The 13,185-nt window shown below is 45.5% G+C and overlaps 1 protein-coding gene across 7 annotated transcripts in view; it reads right to left on the bottom strand.

The window, feature by feature from the left end:
- LHFPL2 (LHFPL tetraspan subfamily member 2) overlaps window positions 1–13,185 on the bottom strand; it is a 183,485-nt gene that overhangs the window by 39,861 nt on the left and 130,439 nt on the right. The window contains exon 4 of one of the 7 annotated variants that reach the window (XR_003431635.1): window positions 2,293–3,831. The exons of 5 other annotated variants lie outside the window; for them this stretch is intronic. The gene's annotated coding sequence lies outside the window, so the exon portion shown is untranslated. Of the gene's footprint in view, window positions 1–2,292; window positions 3,832–13,185 lie in introns of those variants that run through there. One more of the 7 variants, XR_003431636.1, reaches the window with a different exon arrangement.

The raw sequence follows: 13,185 nt of genomic DNA, 5'->3' as shown, positions 1-13,185 counted from the left end.
GGGCCTCTCACTGTTGTGGCCTCTCCCGTTGCGGAGCACAGGCTCTGGACGCGCAGGCTCAGTGGCCATGGCGCACGGGCCCAGCCGCTCCGTGGCATGTGGGATCTTCCCGGACCGGGGCACAAACCCGTGTCCCCTGCATCGGCAGGCGGACTCTCAACCACTGCGCCACCAGGGAAGCCCGAGAGACTCCTTTTTAAGTGTTTTGGTTGCAGGCAGGAATCAAGTCATATCGCTTTTATTTCAAAACATAAACTGTATGAAACTGTCCAATAAAATTAATGTTTGCTGCTACTTATTCTCTGTTCCTTGGTGAATTATTAAAGTCAAGCAGTGCAATTCTCTCATTAGTTATAAATGGCCCCAGAAGGCTGATTTACATCCATCGAGGGGCACTTATTTCTGATAAGTATTCTTATTAATGATATAACATCTTGTTTTGTTAAGATCATTTGAAATGATTCAAATGATGTTTAAAAATCCAACACTCCAACCCAACAGCCTGGTGATGAAGCTGCTGAGCTGACATAAATTTAAAGCAATTTTCAATTTTACTCGGTACCATCAGTGAGATCATGGACGGATAGAATTTTTTAAACTTTTTTTTTTTTTTTAAATTTTGGTCTCAGTGGTGTCAAAGGCAATATTTTACCAAGGTTCGGTAAAACTGATCTGATTACAATGATAATCACAGATAGCAAAGGCCTGGGCGGGAGAGGTTCTGGTAAGACAAATTATTTGGCGGTCAACCACATAGATCCTAAATTGCAGACATGGGCTGCGAGAAGAAAGCTACGTCAACAAGAACACCACTCACAAACACGCCCAGTTTCACTTCTCCTAACTTCCTGATCTTTGTTCCAAAGTGCCTTTTAGCGGAGGTGGCCATTCACAAAAGCAAGGGCTGAACTGTATTCAGCCTCTGTGATACGAGCAAGAAGAAAAGCGCAGCCCTTCTAAGGCCACTCTGTGTAGGTGACTAACGAGCTGATGACTGAGGTGTGCACACACAGACGCACCGACGCACCTCCCACCCCCGCCAAGAAGCCAAGGGCCCAGAGGCTTCAAAGAACAGAAGCAATGGACTGCTGCGGTTCTGGGTGACTGCACCAATTCTGCAAAAATAGCTCTTATTTTTTCCCAGGACCCAGAATATTTGATTTCTGGATTTTTCCTCTGTCCTTATCTCGTTAAGTCCCACCCTTCTTTGAAAATAATGCTCATAAAACATCTGCTGAAACTAAAGCGCTTATAAAGGAGTCACATATTGTGGGCTTCCCAAACTGGAGAATTTCTATTAATGTGTATTGTTGACCTTTGTTTATCACGGTGATTAGCAACTGCTAACTTTTATTGAATTAGGCACTGAAGCTCTAAAGAGGTAAGACAAGGTAGGTGCCCTTGCCCAAGATGTGACAGTCCAAGGTGTGTAGGGGACACACTGGGTAATGGTGGGGGGAGGGAGAGGGAGGACACAAAGATACTCCTACTGGCCTCATGGAAACATCATTAAAGTTGGAATCAGGAAACAGAGACTTAAGGTGGACCAAGGCCAAGTGGAGCGTGACTAGCCACTGAGAAGTGTGCTGTGGTGGGCAGGGCAGTACTAGATCAGGGAGAACACTGAGGAAAACACAATGAGGTTTTATTAGGAGTATAATAATTGGGAAGTAAATCTACCGTTAGTTCAAACGGGAGAGTCGCAGCTGGGGTGGGGAAAGGCTGGAATTTTTCTGTTTCTGTTGGATAACCCTGGATGGTGGCATAAAAACACTTCTTAAACGAAATCTAAAGGGCTGGATCATGCTGACATTGCTTATGCTCTGAGCAAAACAGAAGTGGCTGATAACCCTCACGTCTTTTTGGTGTAAGTAGAAATGATGGCTGAAAGGGTGAACGACAGCTAAGCCAGGCGTATCTGCTATTTAGTATGACGAATTTTAAACAGAAGAATGAAAATTAACCTTATTTTCTAACAGTCCCTTTACCCAAATTCACTATTTTTTTTTTTTTTAAATTTATGGCTGAGTTGGGTCTTCGTTGCTGCGCACGGGCATTCTCTAGTTGCGGTGAGCAGGGGCTACTCTTCGTTGCGGTGCACGGGCTTCTCATTGCAGTGGCTTCTCTTGTTGTGGAAAGCGGGCTCTAGAGCGCAGGCTCAGTAGTTGTGGCTCCTGGGCTCTAGAGCGCAGGCTCAGTAGTTGTGGTGTGCGGGCTTAGTTGTGGTGCGCGGGCTTAGTTGCTCAGCTGCATGTGGGATCTTCCCGGACCAGGGATCGAACCCATGTCCCCCTGCACTGGCAGGCGGATTCTTAACCACTGCGCCACCAGGGAAGTCCCCAAATTCACTTTTTAGCTTACAGGATTATTTGTGAACTTTTTATAATGATTTCAAGGAACTAGGATGACCTTTAAGTGAGTCTGGCTTTCTGATCCAAATTCGATCAAGAAAGAAACTCCCAGGACACACGGAGTTCGACAGCTTTAAGAGATAAACACGCTCCTGACATGAAGCCCAGACGGTTTTAGGAGGCTGGTGTGCTTTGCCCTCTTCTGCCTCTGTTTCAGAGCGTGATACCTTCTGGTCCTTAAAAAAACACTGCTCGTGAAACTCTTTATCATTCATAGAAACAGTTTGTACTGGATAGAGTAAATATGTATTAACTCGGCTCAGGAAAAAAATAAATGACCACTCTAGGGGAAGAGTCTGTGAGTCTAAAGTGTGATCCCCAAAAGGAATTTGCAGCCCTTTTTTCAAGCTGTCCTTTCCCACTAAATCCTCTCTCAGTTCCTGACCACGTGGGACCTTTTCAGGAGAGGAAGGAAGGGGGTTCCGATGGATGTGGTTAAGAAAACTAAAAGTTTTTCATTTTATGTAAGACATTCGATGGCTATGGGTGCCCTAATTTCCTCATCAGAAACAAAGCAAGGGTGAAGCAGGCTGGCTGGTAGTATTCATTCCTCAGAAACCATATGATCTCATTTCTGAGAGTGAAAGATCACATGCACATACAGTGACTTCTGAAATCTGTTCACGTGCCTGGTTTGGAACCAGTGCTGTGACACCAAAATGATGACTCCCCATCCTCAGAGGGGTCACAGGCCAGCGGGGCGACAGCGAAGTCAGCGGGTGGGCCCAGCACAGAGCAGTTGGTGCTACGGAAGCAGTCAAGAGGGGCGCACTGTTCTGCCTGGAGGCAGAGGAGGCCATGGGGACAAGTGCTGAGCACATGGCCTGTCAGGGTCAAGGTCATCCCTCGAGGCTGGCAGGGGCAGGGTGGGGGGCGGGGAGCAGAAACATGGCAGGAGGAGAGTGCAGGAGCCATCCTGGGAGGGACTGGATAGGTCATGTTTGGGATTTCTGAACTCCGTGTTATACATTATGATGAGGGGCCCCTATAGTAGTTTCAGCATAAAAGTGACAAAATCCGACTTGCATTTTAGAAAACTCATCTCTAGGACACCTGTGATGGAAGAAATATTCACATACTGAGGTACAGGGAAGTCATTCTGGCTTATACATCATTTAACTCGAATTTTATGCTAACTAAAACAGCCTGCTGGTGGTCTATCAAACATACATTGTACATCTGCTTGAATTATTAAAGAAAAGGGCATGTTGACCAGAAGTAAAGAACGTCCATGTTAAAAATAAAGATTAAATGCCTCTCCTCCTGGGATGCCAATGCTGGTATTCCTTCCATGATAAGACTCCCTTCCCAGACGCCAAGGCCATACTGACTCGCTGTGTACACACGGATCTGGGTTTTTTTGGCTTTTCTTTTAAAATCTTGAAGGAATGTATCTCTGACTTGTTTGATGCTCTCTGTTCTGACAAGAGAAAAAAAAACTGTGCTGAAAACCATGCTTCTCCAGGGCAGTTCCTCAGGGTTACCCGAGAGACTGTGGGGCTATCCTCCTCAGTATAGCTCAAATAAAGCTCTTTCCCATTCCTGTTACAGACTGTTTGTCGATTATCTCCATGGACACTTTCGAGGGTTAAGCAAGTAACGGATGGAATAAACCTGTCCCGAGCGAGTGTCTGCGTGTACCCCTTGCACACATGCACGCAGAGCTGCACCAGAGCTACGCACAGGCTCAGTGGGAGCTGGGGACCACCAGGTTTGTTCAATGGGGGCAGCGGCCCCCTCCATGCAGCGGATTGCTGCCAGCGATGTAGAAAGGGGCACATCTGTAGCGCCAGGAAGGCCAGTTAGGAAGCTCTGGCAGGGATCCAAGCGAGGAAGGGTAAGGGCCAGAACTACTGCACTGGAGGGGGCAGGTTCGAGAAATGTTTAGGAGGGGCAGTAAGACTCAGAGAGTAACTGGACCTGGAGGCTACTGGGAAGAGGAGTCAAGGAGGATTCCCAGATTTCTGTACAGCTACTTGAATGTTTCCACTCCCTGGAGTAGGAATATGGGAGGAGGGACATGTTGGGCGACATCACGAGTCTAGTCTGGGTGGAGAAGAAGCTGAGGTCTGTGCGGACGTACACGAGGCACTGGGAGCTCTGGGGTCTTCCGGCGTAAGGGCTGCAAGGGGCATGGATGAGATCTCCCAAGTGACTCTGTGAAGAAGACAGGAGGAACAGGACGTCCCCTGGGCATAGGAGAAAACTGCCAAAGGGATGGAGGAGCAGGCCAACGGGGAAGACAGAGGGGACCACGTGTCCTGGAGGGCAAGGCGGAGGGAGATGGGCGCCGGTCCCCAAGGTCCGCAGAGACCAGGGCCTACAGGGCTGTTCACGACCCAGGAAACACAGAATCCTAAAAAGAGGTAACGAGACGGCTCAGCAGGAGCCGGTCAGTCTCACTGTGGCCTGAGATACACTTCAAAGTGCTGTGCACTGCATTTTAGCTAGATCCTCAATTTCCCGGCCCCAAGCATTTAATTAAATGCAAAAAAAGTCCCAAGGAGTACCTTATCTGAGGAGTCATTACAATAAACAGGCAGTTAGCACAAGGTCAAGATGAGGACGAATGTGAACAATACAGCGCTTCGAGACTGCTGGGGGCGTGAGGAGGGGTGCTGGGGAAGGAAACGGGCCGGACAATGCACAGATGTGGAGGTTTTCGCTGCCAGGAGTATCAGACAAACAGGAAGACCTTAAACTTCTCCAACTGGGAACGCTCAGTTTTGCCTGCTGAGCAGAGGGGCTGAGCACATGGCTGGAACACAGAAACAGAAGGTTGTGATTAAGGCTGCGAGGACTGCTCCACCCGGAACCTGCAGGCAGCCTAGGCCCCGCAGACCCTGCTCCCCAAGCCTGAGCCCTCCCCAGCTGGTCTATGGGGCTTTGCGCACATGGCCTGTGGGACCACAGGAGCCTCACACACGCGTGAGACCCAAACGAGGCCAGGACACCAAACTTCAGAATTTTAAAACTTTTTGCTGACGTCTAGCAGAGAATTTATGTGTACGAAGCCTCTAAGTGGGAACCAAAGAAAAAACTCTGATGTAATTATCCAAATGGCATGCTCTGCTCCGATAACCCAATCACAACGGAGGTATAGGAATTGTTAGCCACCCTTTTGCATTTCAAAAGTTAGGAAGTTCACAAAACATAAACAGTTATATATATTTTCTCCCTATTGAGAAATTTAAAAATATTTTTTAAAACTATGCAAACGAGGAATATTTCTTTTTTTTTCCTTTCTAGTTCTCCAATTGCTATTGCCAAAAAACTGAGCTTTTCTATCTCCCGAGGAATATTTCTTGAAATAACTGAAGTTTCAGAACATCACCTGGTTGGTATCCCTGAACCGTTAAACGCAAATGGTCTGCTCTATCGATAACAGGGTTTCTCAGCACTAGCACTTGTGACATCTGGGGCTGGATAATCCTTTGTCCTGTGGCTGGAGGATGTTTAGCAACATCCCTAGCCTCTTCCCACTACATGCCAGTAGCATTCTCCTAGTTGTGACAATAAAAAGTGTCTTTAGATGTTGCCATATGTCCCTGAAAGACAATTCTGCCCTAGAAGGTACCCACTTGTGGTTAAGACACAGGACGTAGACTGAGATGAGATTCAAGTCCTGGCAAATGGCATATACTAGCAGAATAAAGCTGGGCAAGTAACTAACTTCCCTGTGCCTCGATTTCCCCAGCTGCAAAATAGGGATAATACTATCTACTTCATGAGACTGATGTGAAGATTAAATGGGAAAATTAATGTCAAATACTTGGTACAGAGCCTGACACACAGTAAGCTTTTAGTAAATGGCAGTAACGATACTGTTAAAAAAGAGAGTTGTACTCCCATGACCTTGGAAGACAGAATTGAGCAGGTCATTTGTTTGTCCATCCGGTAAGAACAAGCTGCCCACATAGCTCACGTCTAAACAGTCTCTACAAGGGCACTTACGGCTAGAATGTTAAAAACACAACTACTATGGTACTAACCTTGAGAAAATCAAGTTGCTTTAATCCCTGTGGGGATGAAAGGGGGGTAGGCATACACGGAAAAGAAAAGAAAAAAAAAAAAGCTACAGACCAAAGGGAAACAGCCTGGCACAAAGAGAAAAAGGTAAAAATTGACACCTTTAAAAAAACGACTTTGGGGGCTTCCCTGGTGGCGCAGTGGTTGAGAGTCCGCCTGCCGATGCAGGGGACACGGGTTCGTGCCCCGGTCCGGGAAGATCCCACATGCCGTGGAGCGGCTGGGCCCGTGCGCCATGGCCACTGAGCCTGCGCGTCCGGAGCCTGTGCTCCGCAACGGGAGAGGCCACAACAGTGAGAGGTCCATGTACCACAAAAAAAAAAAACAACAACAAAAAACGACTTGGGCCACAAATCAAATAAACATGCTGAATCTGGGGTCAGGGTCCCATGATAAGAGCTGGTGAGCATCTATATAGTGACAGCTGGTCACTGGAAGGAGAAGAGGACAGTCCTAAGTTGAAGCAGCAAGGAAGAAAAGTAATGCAACCAAATGCTGAAGAAGCGGGGAGAGGCGAGTACTGGAGATTCCCTCTGTGGCCAGGAGCTCTCTTACAGCTCGTTCCTGGAAACACAGCCGAGCCTTCTGAGGAGGGTGGCAGAGCCCCCAGGGCTGCCCCGAGTCCACTGCCTTTGAAGGGAGTGATTAGGAACCTCTGACCAGGACATCTCCCCCCAGCTGTTCCCTGGCCCTCGGTGGGACAGGTGGGATTTCACTGCTCAGTTGGCCACTGCGCCTCTCAGCCTCGGCCCAGGGCCCCCCTGCACCTCCCCTCCACAGCCGGGGAACGGAGGGCTGCCTCTCCCACCCAGCCCATGTCATCTGTGCTTCCCACGCGTCCTGGGTTTGGAAGGAACAATCAGAACGCAAACACTGTGAGTCAATCAGCATCCAAACCGGCTTGGGTTTGGAAACAGTCGGTGACTTTATCCGGTAGCTGAAGTCTGAAATAAGCTGTTTCAAACAGTCATCTGACTCACGGAGAATGCAACGCTAAATTGGATCTAACTCCTAATTAGCCATTCCAAAATACAACCAAGTCTTTGTGAGACAAAGCCTGAACATATTTAGTGAAACACCCTCTTCACTGTCTTTTTCTGACCCATGATTTACTTATAACTCGAGAACATGCAATTGTCTACTATTATGTCATTCAAATGCACCATATTTTTCTTTGCTCATTAAAGTAAAATAAATAACCCAGAATAGTAGTAGGCTTGTGCCCAGCGTTCAAGGCTGCACACAGTAACATGGGACCCTGCGCCAGTACATCTATAATCTTCTGAGCCCAACTCTTGTCCACCCAAAAATCCCGTACAGGCGAGTGACTTTTTACCCCGATACGCTATTATGTTGCTGTCGGTTGAATGCACGCTGAGAACCAAATGAGCAAAACAAGACAAGCCTCCATTCTTTCCTGAAGGAAGGCCACACAGCGGCCTGCATTTGACCCCAACGTCAAATCAAAGACATCACAGGGCATTTACATTCCAGGGAAATTTTTACACGATAAAAACTCCCACAGCACAGCTTAGAAAGTAAAATATTTGACATAAATGAAGCACCCAACAGGTAGTAGGGGTTAGACACTGGAAAAACAGGCAACAAATAAAGAGCTGACTTAAAATACCCTAAATCATTTTGAGAAATTCCAGAAAGTTGAATCTAAACTCACTTTGTCAGAATTAATTTGGGAAACATTTAGTCCTGCTTGAGGGAGAACTGGGCTTCCCCCAGCCAACATTTGGTCTAGTCACCATTTCCAGAGCTCGTTCCTGTCAGTGAGTAAGTAAGTGCTCCTCTCCCCCAGGGGCCGGGAGGAGGAACGCAGGGCCAAACACCTTGGAGACAGAAAAACAAACGGAGTCAGTTACTATGTTTTTAACTCAGTTCTGTCTGGAAATCAGGATGCAAGACGCTGAAGATCCAGCTTCAGGGAAGCTCTTAATGCTGAGGAGATTTTTCAAAAGTACGAATGAGAAGTCCCGGATTGCTCAGCCGTGATGAAGGCTGGTAAGTGGCACCGTGACTTTCCGATGGCCTCCCAGGAGGCACTGTCCACCCCCAGTGCTGGGGACAATTTTTAATTCAAAAGGATCAAAATTTGGATCAGCTTCCGATCTCATGATTTTACCTGACCCTTTTTGTGTTTGCCAATTTGATACACAAAGTTCCCTACCTAAAAACTGGTAAAGATGGCCAGCTTCTCTGTACTTCTAGGGAAGCCAAGGAATGAAGGATTTTAGATTTTACTTCACTCACAAGGAAAGGAAGAAAGAAAGATGGTGACATGTTTGGATTTCATTATTACAACAGGTTTTTTGTTGTACCGCTGCCTGCGGTACGCGGGCCTCTCACTGCTGTGGCCTCTCCCGTTGCGGAGCACAGGCTCCGGACGCGCAGGCTCAGCGGCCATGGCTCACGGGCCCAGCCGCTCCGCGGCATGTGGGATCCTCCCGGACCGGGACACGAACCCGCGTCCCCTGCATCGGCAGGTGGACTCTCAACCACTGCGCCACCAGGGAAGCCCTACAACAGTTTTTAATCTCATCGAAAGAGAAGCTGACCAATGTCATTCAACTGGAAAAATCAGCTATACCCTTCCACCTACCCCCCAGATTTATTCATCCAGATCCATGATGTTTATTGAACTGCCTGGATGAGAATGTGAAGTGTCACCAACATTTCTGGTCTCAAGTCCTGAAGAGAGTGAGCAGGGATGGGAGCTGCAACAGCCAATATTCATCAATCTCTACTTTCTATTTCTCTTGTTTCTCAGTTCTGATAACCCTCCTTCTTTATTTTCCGAATCTGACAGCTGCCAGGACCTTTCACTGATTACAGTCGATCTCTGGAAGTACCACCATCTGTCAAAAACCCTGACATGTTTAAGCCGATGCATTTCACGTGGGCATTTAGCCACAGAACTGTAGCTGCTGTGGGCTTCTGAGTTAAAAGACGCCATATAAAACTGGGACCACGGTCCTAACTCAACTCTGTTTGCATGCTCCCTACTTTATGCTCTCACTGTCCTTTACTGTATTCTTCTCAACTCATTGCCATGTTTGTGCATTTGATGCAGAATGTGTTCAGGCAGCAGTAACTCACAGCCGTGGTACCGTTTTCAGGCTTTATAAAGCAGCAGGCACTGGGCTAATCGTGCACCATGCATGCACTGCTGCTCAACTTCCTCCCTCTCAGCTTTTAGGTGGGTGCTAGGATCTTGTATCATGGATGGGAAAACCGAGGCATCGGCCATTTAATCGAATCAATAAATACAGAGCATTCAGTCTAACATCCAAGATACAGCGTCCACATTTGAAAGAGCTAATAAATACTGACAACCAAGATACTTCTATTTTAATCAGTCGAATGCTAACAAATTTTGAAAAATTGTGTTTTAGAAATTAATTCTTCAACTGGACACAACCAAATGTTAACTGGCGGTCTCCTGTCAAAGGCAAGCCCCTTCATACCTTAAAATTAAAAGTTCACCCGTGCCAACACCTGGAATCCTATAGCAGGTGTCTTCCTAAGAACTGAAAAGTACTTTTACTGATGACCTCATTTCACTGTCACAGCATTCCTGTGAAAGGTTGAAAAGAACTGACAAAGTATAGTACTTTCCCTGAAGCATGAAGCCACAGAGTGCCTCTGAAAAGTGTTTTGCAGTCTGCAGGCAACAGGGCCTAGTGTAGGATGGAGCCAGGCCATGCAGTAAGGCTGGCGTGGGTGGGGCTGGGTGATAAAATGCTCACAGCTTTAAAAACAGAAAGCATTACGTGAGGACACAGATGAAAGGATTTGTGAAACAAATCACTGAATTTTCGCAACACTATAGAGTCTCAAGAAGGGAAATCATCTGACAGACTGAATCATGAATTTCTGCAATCCAAGAATTTATAAAAGCATAAGGGTATGAATCATAGCCACAAAAGTTTTTTTAACATCCTTGTAAAAATCACCCTTGTGAATGCAGCAACACTTCCAAAAGCACTTGTCTTTTTGTTTTAGGTACTGACTCATTTAACAATTTGTAAAAATAATTTTAAAAATCTACCTGAAGATTTAAAATTTCTGGAAACTAGAAGAAGAAAGGGGGAAGAAAGAAACTAGTTCCGACCCCAGCATGGTAGATTGTTTGCATGCCATTTTATCTACACCAGAAGTATTACCAAAAAGGGAGATTATCATCTTACTCTTTCTCATGATACCAAGTTAAGCCGTAAGATCCACTAGACACTTTATTTTTAGTATAAATATTCAAAGGCACTCCAATTCATAACTAAACACCGTCAGTAGAACTTTTCTAAAAACTACAAATGATTGTCATGAAATTTAAAATGAACTTCTCTGAAATGCTAGATGATTGTTTAAAATTATTTTAAAAATTCTAAACTATCTAACAATCAAATTACGTTTACACTTGAACAACACAGGGGATTTTCCTCTGCACAATCGGAAAATCCAAGTATAGCTTATAGTCAAACCTCCACATCCGTGGTTCCCCTGTATCCAGGGTTCCACATCGCGGATTCAACCTACTGCTGATCATATAGTACTGTAGCATTTACTACTGGAAAAATATCCTTGTACAAGTAGAACAGCACAGTTCAAACCTGTGTTGTTCAAGGGTCAACTGTACGTTGTAGGATCTAAAAACAGCAAATTAATGATTTCTGGTTTCACACACACGTGGCCTCAGTCTACTACTTTTCCAGTACTCCTTGTAGAGGCCATACTAAGGCCCACACGAAACCAAGCTGAATCAGAAACATTCATACTGAGAGGTGTGTCCACACATGGAGTGGGGAGCTGAAGAGTTTCACCCTGAAGATGATCTCTTCATTGATTTCTCTCCCAGTGAGGGCTCATCCTTTAGTGAGATCATTTGCCCTGAGTTCTACAGCAGCTGATAAGCCGTCCTGTCAAGGTTCCTCCCAGAAGTTCCATGCTCCATGGTTGCTGACTTTGTACCTATTCAGTCAGACTTCTGCCACGTGGACCCTAACGTGGCCACCAGACTCTGATCACACACGCTCATCCTTGGTCACCAAAAGCACCTACACCCATCTGAGAATTCTATCTGCAGATACAAAAGTGCTACTGCAAGTTTACTACGAAAGCCTGTGGTTGTTTCTGAGCAGTTCTCAGGCTGTAGGAATATGGCCCCCCTGCCAACCACAAGGTTACTCATTCACCATCAGCAGTGTGTAAGCAATGGGATAGTTCCTTGGCAAAGACGACGGCTGTTCCTACCCGGTATCATTCTCTTCTTCTTGACTAGGAAAACCTACGGCTGAGACTGGGGTGAGGATAGTAAAGCACTTGCCCTGAGCACAAAATGTAAGGGAACGCCCAAAATTGATTAATCATGATAAATACTTTAATAAGCAATGATGTAAAAAATTGTAATTCATTTAAAAATCCAGTATAAAAAAGTCACAATTTTAAATAAAGACTGGATCAACGTTACCAATTTTTTCTTTTGCTTCAGGCTCTAATATGGCACTGTAACACTGCATTAAAACATCATTTATCTTGATTACTGAGTTTTTTGGTGCTCCCTTACATTTTACACCAAAGAAGAATGCTTTATTTGCCTTACCTCATCCCTGGCTCTGAAAGAAACCCTATCATATGGGGGATGGGGAGTGGGGAGATGGCAATGTGCCCAGCTAAAAAAACCCACATTTCCCAGCCTCCCTTGCAGATGGAGTGGCCAATGAGCTTTAAGTAGACGAAATGGGGAGGGATTTCTGCAAAAGCTATTAAAAAGGACCTGGCTCTCTCACCCAAAATTTTTAAAAAACCAACCAACCAAACAAACAAAAAAACCCTCTAAAACAAAAGAAAAACTTTGTGAGGTGATGAATGTGTTAATTCACTCAATGGTGAGAATCCGTTCACAATGTAAAATGTATATGAAATGATCACACTGTAACCTTATATATATTATTACAACTTTATTTGTTAATTATACTTCAATAAAGCTGAAAAACAAAAACCTGAAAAAAAAAAAACAAAAGGACCTGACTCAGCTTTGACACTGGCTCCTCTATGTTTGGGGAATGTGACCATAAGGCTCCAATGCAGACTTAAGGAATGAACAGTCCTGCGCTAGTGATGGAGCAGAAGGACAGGAGCCTGGGTCCCTGACAACATCATGAAGTTAACAACTGATCGGCCGACCTCAGGATTGTTTATTACATGAAAACAACAAAACTCTAGTTTAAAGTGCTGTAAGTGCGTCTCAGTTAACTGACAAGTGCAGTTCTTAACTAATGAACAGTTGACCCTTGAACAGCACAGGGGTGAATCTGCGTGTAACGTATAGCGAGCCCTTTGTTTTTATTTTTTTTAGTATCTTTATTGGAGTATAATTGCTTTACAGCAGTGTGTTAGTTTCTGCTGTATAAGAAAGTGAATCAGCCATACGTATACATATATCCCCATATCCCCTCCCTCTTGCGTCTCCCTCCCACCCTCCCTATCCCACCCCTCTAGTTAGACAGCCCTTGGTATCCACGGTTCCTCCACATCTGTGCATTCAACCTACCAGGGACTTTGTGGTACTGTAGTATTTACTACTGGAAAGTATCTGTGTATGAGTGGACCCATGCAGTTCAAACCCACGTTGTTCAAGGGTCATCTGCACTAGGAGTACTTAAAAAACAAAACAAAACAAAAACTGAAACACCGTGACAAAGCCATTTAGGTGGGGTTGTTTTGAGAGGTACTGTCA

The sequence above is a fragment of the Aethalodelphis obliquidens genome, unplaced genomic scaffold, assembly GCF_003676395.1.
Source record: "Aethalodelphis obliquidens isolate GAN/ISIS:26980383/991018 unplaced genomic scaffold, ASM367639v1 scaffold4, whole genome shotgun sequence".
Lineage (NCBI taxonomy): Eukaryota > Metazoa > Chordata > Mammalia > Artiodactyla > Delphinidae > Aethalodelphis > Aethalodelphis obliquidens.
This window is presented reverse-complemented; position numbering and strand designations above follow the sequence as displayed.